This window comes from Nyctereutes procyonoides, unplaced genomic scaffold, assembly GCF_905146905.1.
Source record: "Nyctereutes procyonoides isolate TBG_1078 unplaced genomic scaffold, NYPRO_anot_genome, whole genome shotgun sequence".
NCBI classification, from domain to species: Eukaryota; Metazoa; Chordata; class Mammalia; order Carnivora; family Canidae; genus Nyctereutes; species Nyctereutes procyonoides.
The window spans coordinates 6,917,408-6,941,790 of NW_026575144.1; the positions used below are offsets into that span (position 1 = coordinate 6,917,408).

General features: G+C 40.5%; 2 pseudogenes; both read right to left on the reverse strand.

Moving 5' to 3' along the window:
* Positions 1 to 12,779: 12,779 nt before the first annotated feature.
* LOC129499110 (phosphatidylinositol-glycan biosynthesis class X protein-like) lies at positions 12,780 to 13,647 on the reverse strand (annotated as a pseudogene).
* Positions 13,648 to 21,295: 7,648 nt separating this feature from the next.
* On the reverse strand, positions 21,296 to 22,438 carry LOC129499111 (receptor of activated protein C kinase 1-like; annotated as a pseudogene).
* Between the last annotated feature and the right edge of the window lie 1,945 nt (positions 22,439 to 24,383).

Genomic DNA, 24,383 nt, shown 5'->3' on the forward strand with positions numbered 1-24,383 from the left:
TAACTTAAAAAGGTACATGCATTCCCATGTTCGTCACAGCAGCATTCACGATAGCCAAGATGTGACATTAACCTAAGTATCCATCGGTGGAGAATGGAAAAAGAAAATGTGGCATACATATAAAATGGAATATTTTTCATAAAAATAAAGGGAAATCTTGCCTTTTGCAACAACATGGATGTAATGCTTAAAGGCATTACACTAAATGAAATAAGTCAGACAGAGACAACTTCCATATGATCTCATTTATATGTGGAATGTGACCAAAAACCAAACTCACAGAGAACAGATTGGTGGTTGCCAAAGGTAGGGGATGGGCAAAATGGGTGAAGACGGTCAAAATGTTCCAACTTCCAGTTATAAAATAAATAATTCCAATTATAAAGTACAGCATGGTAACTATACTTAATAATACTGAACTGTATATTCGGAAGTTGCTAAGAGAGTAGATCTTAGAAGTTCTCATTGCAAGAAATGTGGTGGTAGAGGTTAACTGGACTTACTGTGATCATTTTGCAATAAATACAAATATCTGTTGGTCATCTGAAGCTATTATGTTATATGTCAACTATATCTCAATTTTTAAAAATCTGAATACATCAAGCAAGTAAAGTCAATATGGAGAAATAGAATAGTCCTAGGCTTCTCAGCATGACGTATTTGGGTTCCTGACTCTGTGATCCTGGGCATATTATCTTTCCATATGTACATGGAATACTAACCCTACCTTGCAAGGATATTTGGGGATTCAAGATAACATGTGTAAAAGTTCTTGTCCAGTAATGGTATTATTTTAATCACAGACAGAATTTGACCAGGAATTAAATGATCATGGCCCTGATGGTGTCAGTTTGGACACCGTGCAGACAGCAAATGAATCATTTTAAAGGTTCCTTGTGCTGAGTCAGGAATGCAGCATGGCTGGATAGTAACAAATGGAAGGGATATGTGAGAGGCTGGGAACAAGTGGATTGCAAGTCAAAAACCTTCTTTATCTTTAGATATGCCCTATTAGAACTATTCTGAAAACTCTTTGTACTAAAGACATATATTTCACATTGTTTGAGATAAATTAAAAATGTTTTTAAAAGAGAGAGAGAGAAAGGTCTTTTCATTCTTGACAAATGAAACTAAAAATGTCTACCTTTACCTCCTCCTCCAAAGGGAAGAAAAAAGAAACTTGCTTTTGTCTTAGAAAATACATAAGGCTTAAGATAACTTATTATTAAGTACGTTGTCTTGACTTCCAAAATGAGCTCCGTGGGCCGGCATTAAATCAGAAGTATGCCTATTGCCTGTACTGTAGGGGAAAAAATGGCTTTAAGTATATTTGTATCCCTTTATTTGTCTTAAATCCTAAACATCCTGTTGTCATGGAAATGCATTCCCCGAGCATTATATATGAGGGGTGTTTGTATTCCGTGTAAAGAGATTTCCAGTATTTGTCACATTTGCCAATCCCATTTAGAAGAAAGCTGATGATCCAGGATTCACATATGATACATGATATCTGACGCATTCAGCATGATTAATCCATGAACTTGAGCTGAAATGGAGTTTAAAGGAGGCATGGCTAGCTCCAGAATGGAGCTCCAGAAGGAGGAGGAGGAGAAGAAAGATAAGAATAAAACCAGCAGGTGAGGGGGACTTGAGTAAGAAGTGCCACAGATAAGACTGCATATTTCTTCTCTGTGCTTTTGCAATGTTGATAACCAGTCAGGGTCCTTGGTTGGAAACAAAGGAATCCACCTGATTAACTTGACCAAAAAAAAAAAAAAAAAAAAAAAATTTACTGAAAGAATGTCAAGCAGCTCACAGAATCATGGAAAAGGTTAAAGTTTTGAAAAACAGGCACAAAGCAAGACAAACTGGGAGGCTGGAATTGGAGCCAGAGTTATGTCACAAGAGAAGCTTGGCTACGGAGACCTTGCAAATGCCAGCAACACTCAATGCCACCACTGTGCTCACTTTGTTGCAACACTCACTCTAGACGCAAAATTCCGGGTGGGATGGTCTGATGGGCCAAGCTGGGCTGTGTCCTAGTGGCCAGAGGCCAAGAGGATGCAGCCTTTTCAACTTCCACAGTTGCAGATAGGAACCCCTACCTCCTACCAGACTCATCAAACAGAAGGAGACTTAAATGTTGGGCAGCCCTCACAAAAGTACAAAGTTTTCCCACAGAAAATGTCATTTTGCCTTTATGGTTTATATACTCTTCCTACCTTCAGAGAAGACTTAAAGAGGCTAACAGTTAAAGGTACAGATTCAGTGGATGTATGGAAATAAAGGAAAGGTATGTAGAAACCCTGGAACAATGCTAGAAAGCCCTTAGCAGATTGGGGCAGGGGGATGCTAGAAGTAAGATTAAAAAAAAAAATGTATCCTATTATTTCTGTCACATTTTTCCCTCGCATTCTTCTTGCTGTGTTTTTCTCTCTCCCTCCCTCAATGAATTTTCTTTCATTCCCTGTAGTTTTGAAAAGGTATAAAAAGATATTCCCAGGGCAGCCCGGGTGGCTCAGCGGTTTAGTGCTGCCTTCGGCCCAGAGCGTGATCCTGGAGACCCAGAATCGAGTCCCACGTTGGGCTCCCCGCATGGAGCCTGCTTCTCCCTCTGCCTGTGTCTCTGCCTCTCTCTCTCTCTCTCTGCCTCTTGTGAATAAATAAATAAAATCTTAAAAAAAAAAAAAAAAAGAAAGTTGAGATGCGGTATTCATCCATCCACTCATTTATTATTCATTGAGCACTTACTTCAAGATAAGCCTAGTGAATAAGAAACAAGGTTTCTACCCTCAAGAAGCTGACATACTTATAGGTTATTTAAGGTTTGGATAGAAACTCAAATGCCTTCAGTGACCCGAACAGACAAAGCATGAAGCAGCTATTTTTGTGTCAGTATTGAGTGGGGAAGACACCCTGTGCAAGTCCTACCCAAAGACGTTAAGTCTGTTTAAAAAAAACAAAAACAAGAGGGGTGCCTGAGTGGCTCGTTGTTTAAGCATATGATTTTGGCTCAGGTCATGGTCCTGGGGTCCTGGGATCAAGTCCCACGTTGGGCTCTGTGCTAAGTGGAGAGCCTGTTTGTTCCTCTCCCTCTCCTTCTCTCCCTGCTCATTCTCTCTCTCTCTCTCTTAAAGAAATAAAAATCTTTTAAAAATAAATAAAAAGAAAAAAGGGCATATGTGTAAATAAATATTTAAAATACAGAATACTGGGACACCTGGGTGGCTCACCGGTTGAGCATCTGCCTTTGGCTCAGGGCATGATCCTGGGGTCCCAGGGTTCAGGTCCCACATCGGGCTCCTTGAATGGACCCTGCTTCTCCCTCCACCTGTGTCTCTGCCTCTCTCTCTGTCTCTCATGAATAAATAAATAAAATCTTAAAAAATAAAGTAAAATACAGAATATTGAATGTAATAATGTACAAATTAATACAGAAAAGAATGAAATTTGTTCAGCGTGGGGTGCCAGGGTGTTAATGTTTCCAAGAGAACATGATCCCTAGAGAGGGTTTGCAAGATCAAAAGAAGACTCCCAGGCAGATGAGTGGGAGGACAGCTAAGGAAAAGTGAGCATCCTGGGCAAAGGTTGTAGGATTGAAACTTGCAGTGTAAGGTGGGACCTACAAGATGTTCAGAGCAATGGAAACCCAGAGAGAAGCAAGGAAGAAACGGGACTAGAGAGAGGGTCTAGGACAATGAGTGGAACCCCAATTATGACCACTTCTAGGCAAATGGGGAACAGTTCCAAACAGGGAACTGAGAGGATCTGGAAGCAGTTGGGTAGATAGATTTGGGAAGCATAAAACTGCAAGTGAAGAGAGTTGCTACAAGGGATGGTTGCATCACAGGTGACAGATGATGAGGCCCTAAGTGAAGTGGCCACAGAGATAGACACTTCTTCTAAGGACAATCAAGGAAGTAAGGTGGAGAAAACTTAGTGGTTTAGTAAATCTATGAGCTGGGGCACCTGGGTAGCCTGGTCAGTTAAGCGTCTGATTCTTGGTTTCAGCTCAGGTCATTACCTCAGGTCATGAGATCGAGCCCCAGGTCAGGCTCTGTGTTCAGCAGGAAGTCTGCTTGAGATTTTCTCTCTTTCTCCTTCTGGCTTGAGATTTTCTCTTTCTCCCTCTGTCCCTTCCCCTGCTCACACATCTCTCTCTCTCTCTCTCTTTCTCTCTCAACCCTTCTCTCTCTCTCCCTCTCATTCACAATAAATAAATAAATAAATCTTTAAGAAAAAAATCTGTGAGTTACCTAGTGTTGAATGCTTTGCCACTGAAAGAGATCTGTAGGATCGAGGAGGTAGAAACACAACAAGGAAACCACAGTGTCATGAAAGTCAACAGAGGAGACCATTTTAAATTGCCGTGAATGTCCCCAGTGTGAAATGTTATGGAAGAGTCAAGTTAACTTAGAGGCAGAAACATGTCTGTGTGACATTTGTAAGGCTTTCAGACATTTTGGTAAAAGTAATAGAAGCAAATTTAATGAATGGTTACCCTAAAACAGAGAAATGTATCTCAGAAGAGGGCAGGTTAATAGAGGCCACGATGAAGAGGACCACTGGCCCCACATGGTAGACACAGAAAGGGAGAGGCGAGAAGTAACCTGATAACTCCTGTTTTACACCCAGATATACATTCCCCCTCCTTCTAGAGACAGCATCTTGATTTCCCTTTAGTGAACTAATCTTCCATCCCCCAGATTTGACTTGGTTGGGGATGTGACCACCATATAGACACAAGACCCAGGCCTGGTCAGAGGATTCCATTCCCTTGGCCACAACAATGGATTCAATGATGAGCCCATAACCCAAACCAGACCGTGAACACAGAATCCTCTGTTTGTTTTTCATATATTTGGTTTGGGTTGGTTTAGTTTGGTTTGGTTTAGTGTGAGCTGGCTTTCAGGGTTTTGTTGTTGGGGAGGGGCAGGGTTGTTGTTGGGGAGCTTTGTTTTGGGTTTTTTTTTGTTTGTTTGTTTTTGGTTTTTTTTTGGTTTTTATAGAGCTTTTGGTTTTTTCCCTCTGGAATCACTAAGCTTGTAGGAAACAGCCCTGGAGACGCTGGAGGCCACCAGCTGCAGAAGCCTAGCCTCGGAACAAGGCCAGCCCAGAGGAAAGCGGCACGGAGAGATGGAGAGGAAGGCGGAGGAGGAGAGACCGGGAAAGAGACGAGGTTGTCCTGGCATCACTCGTGCACCTGAAGCCAGCCACACTCATACACTTTTCAATAAAATGGGCTGGTAGATCCTCTTTATTTATTTATTATATTTAGCCATTTAAAGTGGTTTTTGGTCTCTTCTATCCTAAAAGCCCGGTCTGAAACAGCAGGCGGAGAGGTGTTAGAGGTAAACCAGTTCTTGCAGCCTGGCCAGCAGCCAGCTCTGATCGCATATCTCCACGTCTGCCACCCCCCCCACACCCCCTCCAGGCAACCAGGAGTTTAGGGGCCTTAGGACTTCCAACTCCTCCAGGGGACTGAGGCAAAAGAACATGTGAGGAAGCTTGCAGGATCTCAGCAGCTTGGCCCTGAGCCCAGGCCATCCTGTTGCTGATGGATCAAGGTTCCTGGGAACCAGCTGTGAAAAACAGAGATATGGTACGATACCAAGGATTTTTAGAGCAAGGACCCCAGACGGCTGCTATTCTGTAGAAGTTAAGGATCAGACTGGCCTTTTCTACCAAAGTCAGCCCACATCTGAAATGCAATCATTGTAAGAAAGAGAATCCCAAATGCCTGCCACTCAGCATTTAAAGCAGGTATCAGGCCTACTTGGTGCAGAAATGCAGTGTGTATCCCTGGGGCTGCAAACACACTGTAGCTGTGTGAACAGCACCCCCTGGAGTTATGCCCTGTTCACCCTGCACAGCCCTCTGTGCCGATCCTGGCAGATACTCACTGACTAGCTACCTGACATTAGCATCCCTGACCCTGCAGTACAAAAAGGCCCCTGCACCCCTGTAGTGCAGGGTGAGAAGAAAGAAGCTATTTGCCGCAGCTTCGAGAACCTTTAGCATTTCAGATCTTCAGAAATGAGCTGCTGGGTTGTCCGTGTGAAACCACCTCATCCCATCCTCCCAGCTGAGTGCGGGGCAGGGTTCACAGCCAAGGTTAACTGAACAGTCAACCCTCATCTGAACCCCTGTATGTTCTCTTTCCCAAGGGGATTCAGCTGAGCAAACACTGAATAAAACGGCTGCTCCTCAGGAAGGCACCTGGATTTTTGGCAATAGTGCTACTGAGTCCTTTTATAAGAAATAAAGACCAGGCAATCTAAGTGTGGGGCAGAGTCTGAGTTTGGGGCCTTACTTAAACCCTTTGGATTCCACGGCCAGCCTTTCCCTTCCAGACACAGGACACAGTGAAAGTTCAGAATGGGTCACCCCAAACCTTTGCAAGCCTGATACCGAGTCCACCTTTCATGATATGAATAGTGTGTCCACTGAGGCCTAGAGGCATGTCTTTGCTCACCAACATTCCATGTGGGAAGTCAGGAGAGATTATCTCTCACTTCCCAAAACAGAGAGGGTCTCAAAGACCCAGTAATTGCCCATAAGCCTCAATGACAGCCCCATTCCCAGAAGAGCACTGTTTCTTCCCCACTCAGAAAGACTGAAAATTGATTTTTCTTATTTCTTCTGTGAAACTGCATATTAAGAAATCATTTACTCCCTAACTGTAGCCTCCATAGGCAATTTATTTGTACTCATGGGTACAATTTGATTGGAGCTTTTTTATTTTTCTTCTATCAGTGAGAACTTCTGCTCACAGCTAATGATCTCCTTACCTCACCTGCATTTTTCTAAGTAACAGAAACATTCACCTTGGATGATCTGGCCCTTAAAAGTCTGTACTGTGTGTTTCCAAAGAGGCACTGTTTCAAAACAAGAACTGCATTCACAATCGACAGAGGCCCTTGCCTTCTCTCACGCTTACCACGATGGGCTCTCCCAGCCCAGCATCAAAGATGCTGCTGGTTTACATTTGTACAAATCAAACAAAAATCTTTTGATTCCCTTCAGTATTTCAGAGGTAGGGATGATGACTAGGAAATCATAGTGAGAACCTACCATTTATTAAGCACCTATGATGTGCTTTACAGATATTATCTCTAATCTTAGAATAACCCAGCAAAAGAGGTATGATGAGCCCCATAAAGAATTATTTGGTGTCACAGCTAAGACTTAAACTCACATCCACTTAGGCCCAAAGCCCAGGATCTAAGGCCATGGATTTACTCACTAGATGGGTTCAAGCACAGAAAAGACAGGTGTCCTTAGCTCCCAAAAACTGGAATGTCATCAACTTGCTAGCACACAAAGCACAGTTACTACAGTGACTGATTTAGAGACCCTGATTGTGCCAAGAGAGTGCTGATCATTAGATTTATAATGATCATGCGCTAAGGGATTAGGCTTCATCAGTTTGGTCAATAAACCAGAATACTCTTCACAGCAAGGACAGAGAAGGAAGCGATGGCCTGTAACAGAACAACAGAGCAATAGTAAAGCAGATGCCAATTTTCATGACAGGATCCATTGTTTGAAGGCATCCAGGTAGACAATATTCAGACGTAAAACATTAATTTGAAGAGTGAAACACCTTGCTTCTAATAAGAAGCAAGATTTAGACAGTCACAAGTGCCTGCCAATGACAAAACACCTTCTGGAAACCATCCTGATAATCCTATCAATGTCATCAGACATCTGTAGAAGATAAAGGGTAGTAAGGAATCCTTTATACCTCCAGTTCAAACAAGTTAGCAGCAATTCACCAAAATATCTGAATAGTTACAGTTCTCATAAAACTTTTAATATACTGCTAGAAGATAATTAGGTGGACAGAAAAATTGGCATTATATTACATGACAAGCAGATTTGTGAAAGTGCATTCAAATTTCAGTTGGAGAAAAATGAGACTAATCCTGGAATTCCCTGGCTTTTAGTTTAAAAAAATTCATACAGCTTTTAGAATACAAAACCCATGTGTCTGATTCTAAATTTGAGTTTTAAAATACTAAGATTCCAGAAAGACAGGTATCCTAAAATAAAATTACAATTAAATCTTATTTTTAAAAAACCTCAGCTGACTTGACCATCACATAAAAGACAAGGTCACACGGAAATAATAAATCTTCTGTTTTTGAAAGAGAGAGAAATAAATTATATTATCATCAAACAAATGCTTTTAAAAGCCATAGGGAAAATAGCATCTAATACGTTAAGTTTGTGGACTTGTGAAGAGTTGAGGGGTTGGGTGGACAGGGGACGCGTGAACACTCTGAAGTAGTTGTGTATAAGTACAGTTGGTGAGAGGGAAGCTCATCACATGATTCTCAGAGGCAGATGTAACCCACACAAGGATTAAGATTGATGGTGGTAAAGTCTGAGAAAAAAAAAATTTTTTAAAGATTTTATTCATTCATTCATTCATTCATGAGAGACACAGAGACATAGGCAGAGGTAGAAGCAGGCTTCCTGTAAGGAACCTGATGCAGGACTCAATCCTAGGATCCTGGGATCAGGACCTAAGCTAAAGGCAGACGCTCAACCATTGAGCCACCCAGGCATCCCCTGAAGTCTGAGAAAAATTTTAAACCTTGTCAATTATTGGAAGCTATGACTTTTGCTGAGTGGAGCCTAAAATAAGAACTAGCTAAAATACAGGTACAAAATCTCTGAATGCCTAAGTCAGAAGAAAGACCCTCGGAGACATAATAGAGCTGACTCTGTGGCCATGAGTAGCTTCCAGAGAGCCAACAGTCCATCAGGCTATTGTACTGCTCTATCCCCCCTACAAAGGACCAAGCCCAAAATGCAAACGGGATTCGCTTTGTTTTTCCAACCACAGGTTCCTAGTAGTTCATGGCAGCTGGAGCAGTCCAGGCCACGTGCTGGAAGGGGATGGCCTTGTATTTCATTTTTATAGACCAAATGGCTTCTCAATAATTTATCATCCATATGATGGAGAAAAGTACCAATAAAATGTGATTATAAATCTCCACCTTCTTCCAGGATCAAGAAAAGAACTTAAGGAAAGCTAAAAGAAAAATGACACACAGTTTTGTGAGCTAAAAATGCATGCCTTCCAAAACCGGAGGCTGCCCTGATTTCTTGAGCTAAATGCCTTTGAAGATGTTGAATTTGAAAAATAGGGAAAAATGGAGTGGGGGAGGGGAGAGTGTAGAAGAATTGTACGTATCTGGGCAGCCTACTGAATGAAATCTCCCTGAGATAGAGTCTGATAAGGATCACCTGTGAAACATTTTATCTGCTATTTCCGGTTAACATGCAGAGCTGCATCTCTGCGTTGTATTTGAGTCTCTCATCCCAGAAAGGGTTCTTCATAGATGAAGGAAAAGAAATCACACAAATGAAGAGGACGGGACTGACATTGCAAAGGGCTATATGGAATAAAATGAAAAACTATAATAATAAAAATAATAATAAAAGAATGTTTATAAAGAAGTAAAACATCATTGGATGGATTTCACTAGAATCTATTTCTGGGATTATTCCTATTTACACATTTGCAGCATTTTGCCCCTAAGAATATATTTTAATTGAAAATCTTTTTCATTTTTCAGCAAAATTCTGTGGCACTGTGCTCTCTCAGATGCATCATCAGCAGTTACCTTGAAAGGTTAGGATAGTTCTGGCCTCTGAGAAGCTTCCACACTGCTTCCCACAAATATAGAAGCCCATAAGAATTCCAGCCTGCACTGAACAACCAGGCTGGAGATCGGCTCCCTTTGCTGTCTTGTCAAAGTCCCAACCAAACCCAGTACACACAAGTAGCTATTACATATTCGTCGGACAGCACCAACAGCTAACATATACACAGGGCTTACTGAGTCCTAGGAGCTGTTCCAAGCACTTTTCAAAAACTCTTACACAGTAGGTACTATTATTACCCCATTTTATGGATGAGGACATTGAGACATGAGAAGCTTTAACTTTTAACTAAGGCCACACAGTTAATAAGCAGTGTAACCATGATTTAACTCTAATAACAACCTGACAGGATACAGATAATTTTTCCTATTTTTTGCACAAGGATCACGAGCCTCAAAGAGGTCAAGTGACTAACCCAAATTCACACAATTAATAATAAACAGCCAATACAGAGTTAAAACCAGATCAGTTTTCTTTCCCGATACCTGTTTGCAAGCCTATATCACAGCTTCAGCAGCACTTAAATCCTGTACAAAACTTCCTACTTTGGTTCTTTCTGACTTAGACAACATCAAAGACCTTTCTTCCAGACAGAAAATAAGAGATCTAGAAATAAAGCTCCCAAGAAATAAGAATGTTCTCTAGATTTCTTGTTCTCCCTGTATGTGAAAGATTAATACAGAAGAATAATGTGTATAATTGCTTCAAACTTCACTGGCAAGAGCAAACAAGTTTGAAGATCATACACACTCAAAATATCAATAGCACAAAAAAGGAGATGAAAATACAGATCAATGTCCTGTCAAGAACAAAGGAATTTCAGCTTACCTCACTTAAATTCAGCTAAGGATGAGATATACTGGATCTTTATGTCTAATAAATTAACTATTTACCTTGGCAAACATCGGAGAAGAACCTGCTTTCCAAAGCAAAATGTCATTTGTAAAAAATGAACCCATCCCTGCATAATAAGGGCATTTGCTCTGACTAGAAGTGTTTATAATCTTAGAGAGAAAACACAATGTTTTTGGCACAATGGTTTTAGGCTTTGAGCTAGATAAACCAGGGCTCAGACAAAGAACTTGCTCTTGGCAGTTCCCTGCGAAGCAGCCAAATGTTGTTGTCAGCACCTCTCTAGCCTACTTACCTCCCCTGCCTCCAGGTGTGTTCCTAGGACTTACATACTGTTCCAAGGATGTTCACCATTAGACCCACCCATGACTGTTAACATCGTCTCCCTGCAAAGCTGGATGTGGCTCTCTTTTTGTACAACAAAGGCTCACTTTTCTACCTTAAGTCGAGAGAATATAGGGGGATTGTTTTTGAGAGGGGAGAGGTATAAACTGAGCGAAGATATATTGCTAAATATCTCCCCAAAATCCTTTCATTCTTTCTATGTTTTTGCGGTATAATTGCCCTGCCAGCTAGAAATTACATACCACAGCATCCCTTCCACCAAGCTTGACCATACGACTGACCAAAGTACTGACCAATAGGACATAAGCAGGAGTGATGCATGCAACTTCTTAAAACTCCGTGTCTTAAAAGTGAGATGTCTGGCCTCCCCTCCCTTTTCCCTTCCATGGTACTGGTAAGCCAGTTTCAAATATGTGGATGAGGATAAAACCCAGGAAATGGTGAAACATCAAAACCGAAGGAACCCAGTCCCTGGATGTCTTCAAGAAATAAAAGGACTAAAACTTCCTATAAATCCAAGACGGGGCAGCCCAGGTGGCTCAGTGGTTTAGCGCCATCTTCAGTGCAGGGTGTGATCCTGGAGACCTGGGATCGAGTCCCACGTCGGGCTCCTGCATGGAGCCTGCTTCTCCCTCTGCCTGTTTCTCTCTCTCTCTCTCCTCTCTCTCTCTCTCATTAATAAATAAATAAAATCTTTAAAAAAATAAATCCAAGACCATCCACCTACCATCATATCACTGTGATAGAGAAATAAACTTTAATTCTGACTGAGTTGCTGTTATTTTGACTCAAAATATCTTAATAAGAAGACTTTAGAAAGATAACAGAGTAAGAAGTAACAGGAATATTATTTCAATAGACAGAAAAAGCATTTGAAAAAGTACACATCCACTCATGAGAAAGTAGGGTTAGAGGGAACATATGTCGTCAACATGATAAAGGTCAATAATGAAAAACTGAGAGCTAACATCATCCTCAATGGGGAAAAACTGAGAACCTTTCCCCTATGGTCAGGAACAAGACAAGGATGTCCATTCTCACCACTTTTACTCAGCATAGTACTGGAAGTCTTAGCCACAGCAATAAGATGACAAAAAGAAATAAAAGACATTCAAATCAGTAAGAAATAAGTAAAACGTTCACTCTTTGCAGATGACATGGAACTATTTATAGAAAACCTGAAAGACACCACCAAAACACGACTAGAACTGATAAACAAATTCACTAAAGTCACAGGAAACAAAATCAACATATAAAAATCGATTGCGGGGATCCCTGGGTGGCTCAGCGGTTTAGCACCTGCCTTTGGCCCAGGGTGTGATCCTGGAGACCCGGGATCGAGTCCCACGTCTGGCTCCCTGCATGTGTCTCTGCCTCTCTCTCTCTCTCTCTCTCTCTCTCTCTCTCTGTCTCTCATGAATAAATAAATAAAAATCTTTAAAAAATAAAAATGAAAATCTATTGCATTTTTATACAACAATAATGAAGCAGAAGGAGAAATTAAGAAAAAAAATCCCATTTATATTGCAAGAAAAAAATAAGATATCTAGACATAAACCTCACTAAAAGGGTAAAAGACCTGTACTCTGAAAACTATAAAACACTGATGAAAGAAATTGAAGACTACACAAAGAAACGGAAAGACATTCCATGCCCATAGATTAGAAGAAAAACTATTGTTAAAATATCTATACTATTCAAAGCAATCTACAGATTTTTTCAACCAAATTATTTTCTTTTTATTTATAATGATTTTCTCAATTTTTAAATGAAATTAAAATGTTTTTATTCACAAAATGAGAACAATTTGTCTCTGATACATAAAGTGCTCATTTTCCTAACTTAAATGAAGAGAAGTAAATAAGTCTTACTTAGTTTCATAGAAAGCTTTTACTCTATAAGACTTATAGGGGAAAATGGCAATATTTGAAAACAGCTACAGGGATCAAAGCAGAACACAGGAGGGTAATGAGCAGAGTCATGGAACATACTAAAGAGGTATGTTATAGTCAATCTCACTGGAACCTGTAGAGTCACATTCTCATAGACTGATTTATATTTCATATTATTCCATTGGCAGATATTCTTATTCCTCAAAGCACAAGGAGTTGCCACTTCTGATTGAGCCCAGCATTCCAGAATTTGAAACTCTTGGTCACAATACATCAGTAAATCATAGTTCTTGACCATAATAAAGGTTTCCATCTTTACCATGTGGCCGACGACAGCTGTTGAGCACAAGCAAAAAAGCTTGGAAACAATGCACTGTGAATCTTGTCTGGCATAGATTAGAACTTTAGATCCCTTGGACAAATAATTGGGAACTTCTATATGGAAATTTTCTCAAACCATCACTGCCTCTGTTATGTTTCCCTCTTGTAATGAAGCCAACTCCTATGGACTCACAAAAAGTCCTGTCAGGATGTACCGTTTAATTAAGAGTCAGCTGTTCCATAAATCCTCAATGTTTTCTCCAAATTCCATTTTTATTAAAAGGTCTCTGTGGGAACCATCTTTTAAAATGTCCTGCCTCAAAATAATTTCAGAACAAGTGGCTCTTGTGCCGGGGTTGGCAGGGTGGCAGTGAAAGGATGGCTGGTAGCCCCCAGAGAAGCAGCCAGGCTACTACCCAGATGCTCATGGCCCTGGCAGCCAGGACACTGAAGAACGTGCTCTGTAGAGGAGGGCACAGGTAAGAAATACGGATGGAGGAGCCCGAGCACATCTCAGGCCACTCATAGAGTGTGCTGCCACAGAGGTAGTGACCGCCATAGAAGACTCCGTAACACCACCTCAGGTCCTGCCATTCCCTGGCGCCCTCTAGCTCTGGCCCCTGAAAGTTCTGGTGTTGGGAAAGGCAGCAGGCCCAAGATCCTTATTCACTCCTTCTTTGCCTCTTGCACTCTACACATTTAATGCAATCCCTATCAAAATACCAACAGCATTTTTCACAGAACTAAAACAAACACTCTTAACATTTGTATGGAACCACAAAAGACCCCAAATAACTAAAACGATCTTGAAAAAGAAAAACAAAGGTGGAGATATCACAATTCCAGACTTTGGGTTATATTACAAAGCTATAGTAATCAAAACAATATAGTACTGCCACAAAAGTAGACAGATCAATAGAACTGAATAAATCCACAATTATATGGTCAATTTATCTCTGACAAAACAGGAAAGACTATCCAATGGGAAAAAGACAGTCTCTTCAACAAATGGTGCTGGGAAAACTGGACAGCAACATGCAGAAGAATGAAATTGGACCACTTTCTTACACCACACACAAAAATAAATTCAAAATGGGTTGGAAGCTAAATGTGAGATCTGAAACAAACAAAAAATCATAGAAGAGAAGAGATCACAAGCAGTAATTTCTCTGACATCAGCGGTAGCAATTTTATCTAGATAGGTCCCCTGAGGCAAAAGCAAAAATAAACTATTTTGACTACATCAATATAGAAAGCTTCCACAGAGCAGAAACAATCAACAAAACTAAAAGGCAAACTATGAAATGGGAGAAGATATTTGCAAAGGGCATATCTCATAAAGAGTTAGTATCAAAACATATAAGGAATGTATACAACTCAACACCTCCCCACCACCAAAAAAAAAAAAAAAATACGATTAAAAATGAGAAGGCTTGGATAGATATTTCTCCAAAGATGACATACAGATGGCCAACTGACACAAGTAAAGATGCTCAACATCACTCATCATCAGGGAAAAGCAAATCAAAACCACAATGAGATATCACCTCACACCTGTCAGAATGGTTAAAATAAAAAACACAAGAAACAAGGGTTGACAAGGATGTGGAGAGAAAGAAACCCTCTTACACTGTTGGTGGGAATGTAAACTGGTGTAGCCACTGTGGAAGACAGTATAGAGGTTTCTCAAAAAAAATTAAACATAGCATTATCATATAATCCAGTAATTCCATTACTGGGTATCTACCCAAAGATATGAAAACACTAATTCAGGGGCACTGGGTGGTTCAGTCTGTTAAATGTCTGCCTTGGGCTCAAGTTGTGATCTCTGGGTCCTGGGATTGAGCCCCATGTGATGCCCCCTGATCAATGGGAAGTCCTCCTCTCCTTCTCCCATTACCCCTTCCCTTCCCTTCTTTGCTCTCTTTTTCTCTAAATAAAATATTTTTAAAAAGTCACTTTTTTAAAAAAAGACTCTCAACTATAGAGAACAAACTGCATAGAATTGTTGAATCACTGTATTGTACACCCAAAACTAATATAATATTGTATGTCAAGTATACTGGAATTAAAATCAAAATAAAAAAAACTCTAATGAGATACCACCTCACACCAATTACTACATTTTGGCTACTATCAAGGGAAAAAAAACAGAAAATAATAAGTGTTGGTAAGACTGTGGAGAAATTGAAACCATTCTTTTTTAAAAATTAATTAATTTTAAGATTTTATTTATTCATTCATGAGAGACACAGAGAGAGAGAGAGAGAGAGAGACAGAGACAGAGACACAGGCAGAGGGAGAAGCAGGCTCCATGCATGGAGCCCGATGCGGGACTCGATCCTGGGACTCCAGGATCACGCCCTGGGCTGAAGGCAGGCGCTAAACCGCTGAGCCACCCAAGGGTCCCCCATTCTGCATTTTTGATAGGAATAAAAAATGGTACAAATGCTATGGGAAACAGAATGGAGGGGCCTCAAAAAATTAACAATAGACCCAGCAAATCCTCTGTAGATATACACCAGATATACACAAATCCTCTGTAGATATACACCATAAAGAATTGAAAGCAGGATCTCAAAAATATACTGGTAACTCATGCTCATAGCAGCGTGATTCACAACCCCTGAAATGTGGAAACAATCCAAGGGTCCATTGAAGTACAAACCGATAAACAAAATGTGATATAATTCATACAATGGAATATCATTCAGCCTGAAAAATGAAGAATTTTCTGATAAATGTAACATAGGTAAACCTTGAGGACATTATGCTAAGTAACAGAAAACAATCCCAAAAAGACAAATACTGATCGATTCCACTTATATGAGGTACTTAGATTAGTCAAAACCATAGAGACAGGATGTAGAATGGTGGTTGTCAGGGAAAAGGGGGGCTATTGTTTAATGGGATACAGTTTCAGGGATACAAGATTAAAGACAGATGGTGGTGATGGTTGCACAGCATTATGAATGTGTTTAATACCACTGATCTGTACAATTGAAATGGTTAGGATGGTAAATTTTATCATGTGTATTTTACCACAATAAAAAAACTTGGAAAAAAATATCTTTATCATCCATCACTAATAGTACTAATCATTAATCCATCATTAATCCTCCCTACTATTGCCTATGTCCGGCCAGAGGTCATCAACAGACTAGCCACAGGCTGAATCCAGGCCAGAGACAGTTTTTTTTTCTTTAATTTGTTGCTAATATAAAAACTGGGAGTCTAGGGACGCCTGGGTGGCTTATTGGTTGGGCATCTGCCTTTGGCTCAGGGCGTGATCCTGGAGATCCGGGATCGAGTCCCACATCGGGTTCCCTGCATGGAGCCTGCTTCTCCCTCTGCCGTGTCTCTGCCTCTCTCTGTGTGTGTCTCTCATGAATAAATAAATAAAATCTTTAAAAAAACAAGACAAAAACAAAAACAAAAAAACTGGCAGTCTCCAGATACCATTTTCCACTGAGGAGAACCAAGATTCTTTGGACATATGGTATTTCCAAGTTTGGGCATGAAATTGTAAAAGATGACCTGGGAGGGATCCCTGGGTGGCGCAGCGGTTTGGCGCCTGCCTTTGGCCCAGGGCGCGATCCTGGAGACCCGGGATCGAATCCCACATCGGGCTCCCCGTGCATGGAGCCTGCTTCTCCTTCTGCCTGTGTCTCTGCCTCTCTCTCTCTCTCTGTGTGTGACTATCATACATAAATTTAAAAAAAAAAATTAAAAAAAAAAAGATGACCTGGGACAACTTGTCCAATGAGATAGTAAAGAAGTTACCAACTTCTTAACTTTGGGTTGTGCCAAATGACTCAGGAGCCAACTTGCAGAGGCTCAGATGTATAAAATGCGAGATTGTTTTATCATCAACAAGAACTGCAATACATTAAAAATATTTAAACACACCAAATATATTTAAATCTGTGAGTTCATAAACATAATACAAATAATTAATTGATAACCAGGGAAGATGCTTGGGAACTAGCTCATTATTTTGAAAATATATAAGTAACGGGAAAGAGTCAAGCATCCCCTAAACAAAGTACACTGTTATGTAACCAATAATGGATAAGGGAAAGTTTCTCTTTACAGAAGTATTCTAGCTATTAAGTAAAGAGGTCCTTAGGTGCACACACACACAACATATATATATATTAGAAAATCACTATTCTGCAACCTCAAAAAACTAGTTGAACCAGATATTCAATAACAAAGGCTGGGGTGCCTGGGTGGCTCAGTAGTTGAGTGTCTCCCTTTGGCTCAGGCTGTGATCCCAGGGTCCCGGGATGGAGACCCGGATGGATACCCGTATCAGGCTCCCCGCAGGGGACCTGCTTCTCCCTCTGCCTATGTCTCTGCCTCTCTCTGTCTCCTCATGAATAACTTTAAAAAAAAAATCTTTTTAAAAAATGGCTAATATTACAGAAAGACATCATATTACACGTCTCTGGCATATGAAAGAACACAATGCCACTTATTTAGTAGGTTCACCCAAAAAAGTTGAGCTGAAATTTGATCAAGCCTCTATATCTGACTACCAGTTCACAGAAAATACAGAGGAAAGGTGAAAATATTAAATGATACTCTAAGGATGCAATCAGAAAAACCCAGAGTCTGGGAAATTTTACAGAACAAATAACCCAGGTTCTTTAACACATGAGAAAAAAATGCAAGATCCATGAGTGATTATATCCTAATACTCAATAGCACTGAAGTTTAAAGTATAGACTTTAAGCATTAGAGTGTCTTAGAGACAAGTACTACCTCTGCCATTTATTAGCCATTTGCATGGAGAAGTTAATTTAACCTCTTTAAGCTTAGGCTTCTTTACCCATAAAGTGGTCATACTGATAGCAACTATCTCATAGAGTTGTGAGGATTGAGATAATGGACATAAAACACTTAGCTCATTGCCTAACTTATGGAAACATGCACACTAAGAGCTATGTTTATAATCTTTATCATTAAAGAATGTGTGCCGAATGAATGATTAAATGAATGACTAGAATTAATAGGTTAAAAATACTGAATATAAACTATTCTTAGCTGATAATGTTGGCTACATCATTTACTCCATATTTATTGGGCACCGAAGTGGTGCAGGCGGTACAAAAATGAGTAAAATGTGACCTCTACACTTGGACTTCTGCCTCTTAAAAAAGAAATCCTCCATGTCTTAACTGCAAGGAATACTACCTAATGAGGCTGCCAAGACCCCTCTAACAGTCTGCTGGGAAGAACTTTTAGAACGGAGGACTATCACTCATCATTCTTTCCTACAGAACCTGATCAAGGGGTGGATAATGCTCATTGTCACGAGACTGTACTCCCTATCATTGAAACACTTCAGAATTATTAACATTCTTATCAGACTTTGGCTTGTTGTCTGGTTCTTTTCTGCTCTTGTCACTGCCACCTGTTCCTCCTTTCTATCCACAAGGTCTCCTTCTGCTACTGACACTGACGGAGGATCAGAAGATAGACATATTCCTCAGTATGACTTGGACATGGGAGAAAATAAGCAACCAACCTTGCCAGAATGTTAAGAGAACAAGTACTTCCTCATTAGAGAAAAGACAATGGACCTACTTAAAAACTGAGATCCGAATGACTAATGCAGTACAGACAGTTCCCACCTTAGAAACACTTGACTTACAAACAACCCAGATACACATTACTGCCCTGCCTCAGCCCCAACCCAGGAAGCTGCTGTTATCATGGGAACTAATGGGTGCATGAAAGGGGGAAAAAAATGAAGATTTTATAAAATCAAGGGGGCTTGGGCAGCCCCGGTGGCTCAGCAGTTTAACACCACCTTCAGCCCAGGGTGTGATCCCGGGGTCCTGGAATGGAGTCCCACATCGGGCTCCCTGCATGGAGCCTGCTTCTCCCTCTGCCTATGTCTCTGCCTCTCTGTGTGTGTGTGTGTGTGTCTGTCATGAATAAATAAATAAAATCTTAAAAAAAAAATCAAGGGGGCTCAAAATAAGAGGGAAAATTTGAGACAAGAATAACTTGTTTTCCCACCCATATTGTAAATTTATTCATTTAACTTTGTTTTACTGCCTGAAATTCTATATTTATAGAGAGCCATGGTTAGCAAACAGTTCTTTTTAAAAAAGACAACTACTTTTTTTTTTTTTGACAACTACTTTTAATGGGAGTTTTTGCAGTACTCTAGTACTTCTGGGCCAATTTTTCACTAATGATACGAGAGATTTTTAATGTCGGGGGGGCTTGTTGGTTTTTTTTTTAAGAATTTATTTATTTGTTTGTTTGTTTGTTTATTTATTTATGAGAGACACAGAGAGAGAGAGTGTCAGAGAGATAGAGGGAGAAGCAGGCTCCTCGCAGGAAGCCTGATGTGGGACTCCATCCCCAGACTAGGTTCATGCCCTGAGCCAAAGGCTCAACCGCTGAGCCACCCAGGTGTTCCTATGGCAGGTTTTTTTTAAAGTCAGTATTTAAATAAATAAATAAATAAATAAATAAATAAATAAATAAGATTAAGTCAGTATTTTTTTTTTTTAAATTTTTATTTATGATAGTCACAGAGAGAAAGAGGCAGAGACACAGGCAGAGGGAGAAGCAGGCTCCATGCATCGGGAGCCTGATGTGGGACTCGATCCCGGGTCTCCAGGATCGCGCCCTGGGCCAAAGGCAGGCGCCAAACCGCTGCGCCACCCAGGGATCCCTAAGTCAGTATTTTTAATGAGATAGAAAGACTGCCCTGACATCACCTACAACAATAGGTAGTCAGCACCATAGGCTCAGCATCCTGAGCAAGGGACATGCCCTGGTAAGTATATGTCACAGCCACCACATACAGGAAACCCAACTACCGTTTGTACATACAACAGGAAAGGAGCCCCCTGAAGCTCTTATTTTTGAGGGTCTCTAAAATGGATGACATAGACCTGAGACAGTCTGCAGCAAAGTCCATCCCCTGGAGGAAGGCCAGTTGAAGTCAGAGAGGCCAACACTGAGCCAAAAAGAAGCTGATCTGAAAAACACATTAAGGAAACAGACACAGAGAAAGAGAAAGAGGGATTAAAAATCCTGCTGAAGTCACTAAAATCCTAGAAATGATGCACTTCCTAGTTACAAAAGCCAACATAGTCTTCATGTACTTACTATACTCTGAATCGTGTTTCTTGTCCCTTATAAACAGAAGCCCTAGAACAGTTTCATTTTCAGACCCACTGTTTTACTTCCTGGCTGGTCTCCTGCGTAACCACTCAGCAGGTGCTTGCCTGGTTTCCCAGAGAAGTGACCTCTCTGCCTCAGGGCCTAGTGTCCTAAGGGCAGCAGCAGAAGCAATACTGGCTAGTGCCCCAGGTCACCTTCTCTCCCAGGAGCTGGCCTATGAGGGGGAAATGCTATACTGTGAGGTGCAGCATCTCTTCCTAAGAATGTGATCTGGGGGGATTCCTGGGTGGCTCAGCGGATTAGCGCCTGCCTTCGGCCCAGGGTGTGAACCTGGAGTCCTGGGATCGAGTCCCGCGTGGGGCAGCCTGCATGGAGCCTGCTTCTCCCTCTGCCTGTGTCTCTGCCTGTCTCTCTCTCTCTGTATGTCTATCATAAATAAATAAAAATTAAAATAAATAAATAAATTCTTAAAAAAAAAAGAATGTGATCTGGGCCCTCATTTTCCTAATTTCCTCAAGGTGTTGGATAAACCTTGAAGAATACTAACTAGAATTCCAAATATCTCTTGACAGCTATTGTGGAGTTTTTTATTTTTTGTTTTTTGTCTCTCAACAGCTTTTAAAAACAGTGGAGATACTGTGAGAGTCACCAAAGCTGGGGTGCAAATATTTGCACTAAAGAATAAGTGCAGTTGAACAGTGGAATACTATGCATAACCAATGGGCGTTTATTTCATTTCAGGTTTTAGCTAATTTTATTTCATTGTAGTTTGTGTAGTCATTTCCCAGAAATTACATGACCTTCTTGGATCTTTATATATATATATATATATATATATATATATATATTTATATATTTATTTTTTTTTTACATTTTACTACAAGGGGATAAAAACTAAAAAAAGAAAAAGAGAGAGGGAGAGAGACTATATTTAATTCTACTTTTCTAAAATAAGTATTTCCTTCCAGTTTGCATGTAATGTATTTCTTTTTTTATTTTATTTTAAAGGTTAGAAAACCAATTTTTTTTTATTTCTAAAGCTCTGCCATAGATTTCTAGTGGGTGCTGATGGTCACCGGCCACATGCATACCAGGTTGTCCGTGTAGCAGGCAAACAGTCTGGCCATCAGCAGACCCGGCCAGGGAGGTATACCAGGATGGCTCCACCCTGCTGCTGGTACTGATAACTTCCTGCTTCAGTTCATCTACAGTTGTCTTGCCTTCTAAGTCCAGACCTTGGTGCCGGGCCTGTGGCAGCATAGAGCTGGTATCCGGACTGAAGTACAGGGCACTGATGATGTCCCCACCATCTGGAGTAGAAAGCCACTTGCCTTTGTTGAGGTCCCACAGCATGGCCTGGCCATCCTTGCCTCCAGAAGCACAGAGGGATCCATCTGAACAGACAGTCACAGTGTGCAGGTAGTCTGTGTGACCAATGTGATTGGTCTTCCGCTTGCAGTTTGGCTGGTTCCATACTTTGAATTTTTTTTTTTATGATAGTCACACAGAGAGAGAGAGAGAGAGAGAGAGAGAGAGAGAGAGAAGCAGGCCCATGCACCGGGAGCCCGACATGGGATTCGATCCCGGGTCTCCAGGATCGTGCCCTGGGCCAAAGGCAGGCGCCAAACCACTGCGCCACCCAGGGATCCCTGGTTCCATACTTTGACCAGTTTGTCCCACCCACAGGAGATAATGATGGGATTGCTGCTACTGGATGAGAAGCAGACATAAGACACCCACTCAGAATGGCTTTTATGCTGGACGGTACATTCTACTACTTGGTGATGGAGCCAGAGACAATTTGTAGGATTGTCAGAGGAGAAGTCCCCCACTCAACACATCCTTGGTATGGCCTACAAATCTACATACCAGTTGTGAGATCCCAAAACCAAAAGGTTCCATCACAGGAGTCTGAGAGGGCAAACTGGCCATCTGAGGAGATGAACACATCACTAACAAAGTGGGAATGACCCGAGGAGCATACGGCGGATGCCCTAATTAGTCTCATCTCTGGTCAGCTCTCTACATGATGAAAGTCTTATCTTGAGAGGCTCAGTCATGGCAGCAGCTAGAGCGGGTGTCCCTGCAGTGACAAGGATGGAGCTGGATGGCTCAGAGAGACCAGCACCACAGCTCCTCTGGCCACAGCCCTGCTGAGGAAGAAAAGCTGCAGCTGCTGTATTTCCATGTTTCCACATGTGAAATCCCAGTAATGTAAAAGTCTGTTTGCCTTTTCACTTATATTAAAAAGTAAATGCTTTTCTCCATGGCTGATCTTCATAAATATAATTTAATAGCTATATATGTAATATAATGTAACTATAAACAGAAATATGATGAGATAATTCTATCTCTTCCAATAGACATATAATTTACATGATATTCATAACTTATATTATCTAGTCACTAGACACTTTAATTTTTTCTCAATAAAATAGGATTATTGGTCAAAAATCTGTGAATAGTTCTTGCTCTGTATTATGTAAAATCCATTTTCAAAAGAATTATTTCAAGTCACTCCACTAGCCAAGTGTGGGTGTATGTGTATGAATGTTTCACTTATTATACAAGAGATCCCATCTTCAGTATTATCTTCTTATTTTTCTTTTTCTTGTATAATATGCATTACATGTTACCTTAGGGGACATCATATAAATTGAAACCTGAATTTCTGAAAGAATAATTAAGACTTAAGAAAGGAGACAAAAATGAAAGCTTGCAAGTATGCAATTTTCCTATTTCTAAATCTTTTGAAACTTAGCATTATTAACATATACTATTTATAATTCTTTTCCCTATTTTAGACACTGCAGCTTACAGAGAAGAATGTAATCTTGTATGGGCATGCTCTTCTACCAGCAAGGACTCTGGTTTCACAGAGCATTAAAACAAAGATGCAAATCTGTCTTTTTATACTCCACCAAAAAATGGGTATACCTTGTGAAAGACAAACCTGGAAGGAACAGAAGATAAGAGTCAGAGAAGGCAAAACCTAGAGATTTGAGAGGTTTTACAGAGTCACAAAGAAGAGAAGTAAATATTTATGAACCAATACCATTCAAAAATCTTCCATGCTTTTCCGACACATGATGCATCTACCTTCCCTGTTCCAAGGTCTGAGTCTTTCTTGGAGACAGGTATCCAAGCTGCAAATCTCCAGGGTGCCTTCCTTAGGAAGGAAGCTGTGACAGGCTGAGGTGGGCTATGGAGCCCTTGCTAAAGACTCTGGAACCATCTTTAATTCTGGAATTCTGCCAAGAATGAGCAGCTCTGGGCTAGACTTGGAACAATGAAGACCAAAATGACTGAACATTTAAACAGCTGCGGTCAGGCTCCAGAGACTAGCAGTCCTGACACAGATTGCATGCAAACTTGACGGACTATTTCCAACTCCTTGCTTGTTTATCAAAGAAATGTATGTAGTCATCGTAAAAGCACATAGCTAGTTATATAATGATTATATCCCAAATGCCATACTCTAAACTCTTGGATTTATACAGTTCACCCATAGGCTTTTGTTGTTAAGTATATGTCACAGAAAAAAAAAAAAAGGCAAGTTAAAAAACACAATTTCTGACCCAAATTATTTTAGAATTATTCTACAAGAGTATAGAAAGTAATATATGTAAGGTGCTTGGTGCATTCAACCCTTCATTCATTCAACAAATTTTTGCTGAGTACCTATTGAGCATTAGAAATTCAGTGATGAATTGGGAACATACATTTTCAGAGCTGGAACAAGAGAGGGCAGACAAATAAATATATCCTGATAATTAATTAAACTAATAAATATAATTTATGTAACAGAAAATTAGGTTAAGTCCCCAAAGATCACATAAGGAACTGAAATGGAGGATGACAAAGTTGAGGTGGTGGGAGGATCCTAAATGAGATGGCTTTTTGCACTTTACAGCATCTATCATTTCCAAGATCTATGCTAGTCCTTCCTTCTTCCTCTAGCCTCTACCAGTCTATAGCTGCTGCAAAGCCCCCATCCCACGTGTATACACGGTACATGGTCACACATATGCAGTCCCCTTTTCTGATGACCCCAAGACTTAGCTCAGTGAGACTAGAAAACCCTACTTTAAAGAAACTGCAGGCAATAGGCACTCCTAGCAGCCCAAAATGATATATGGTTAT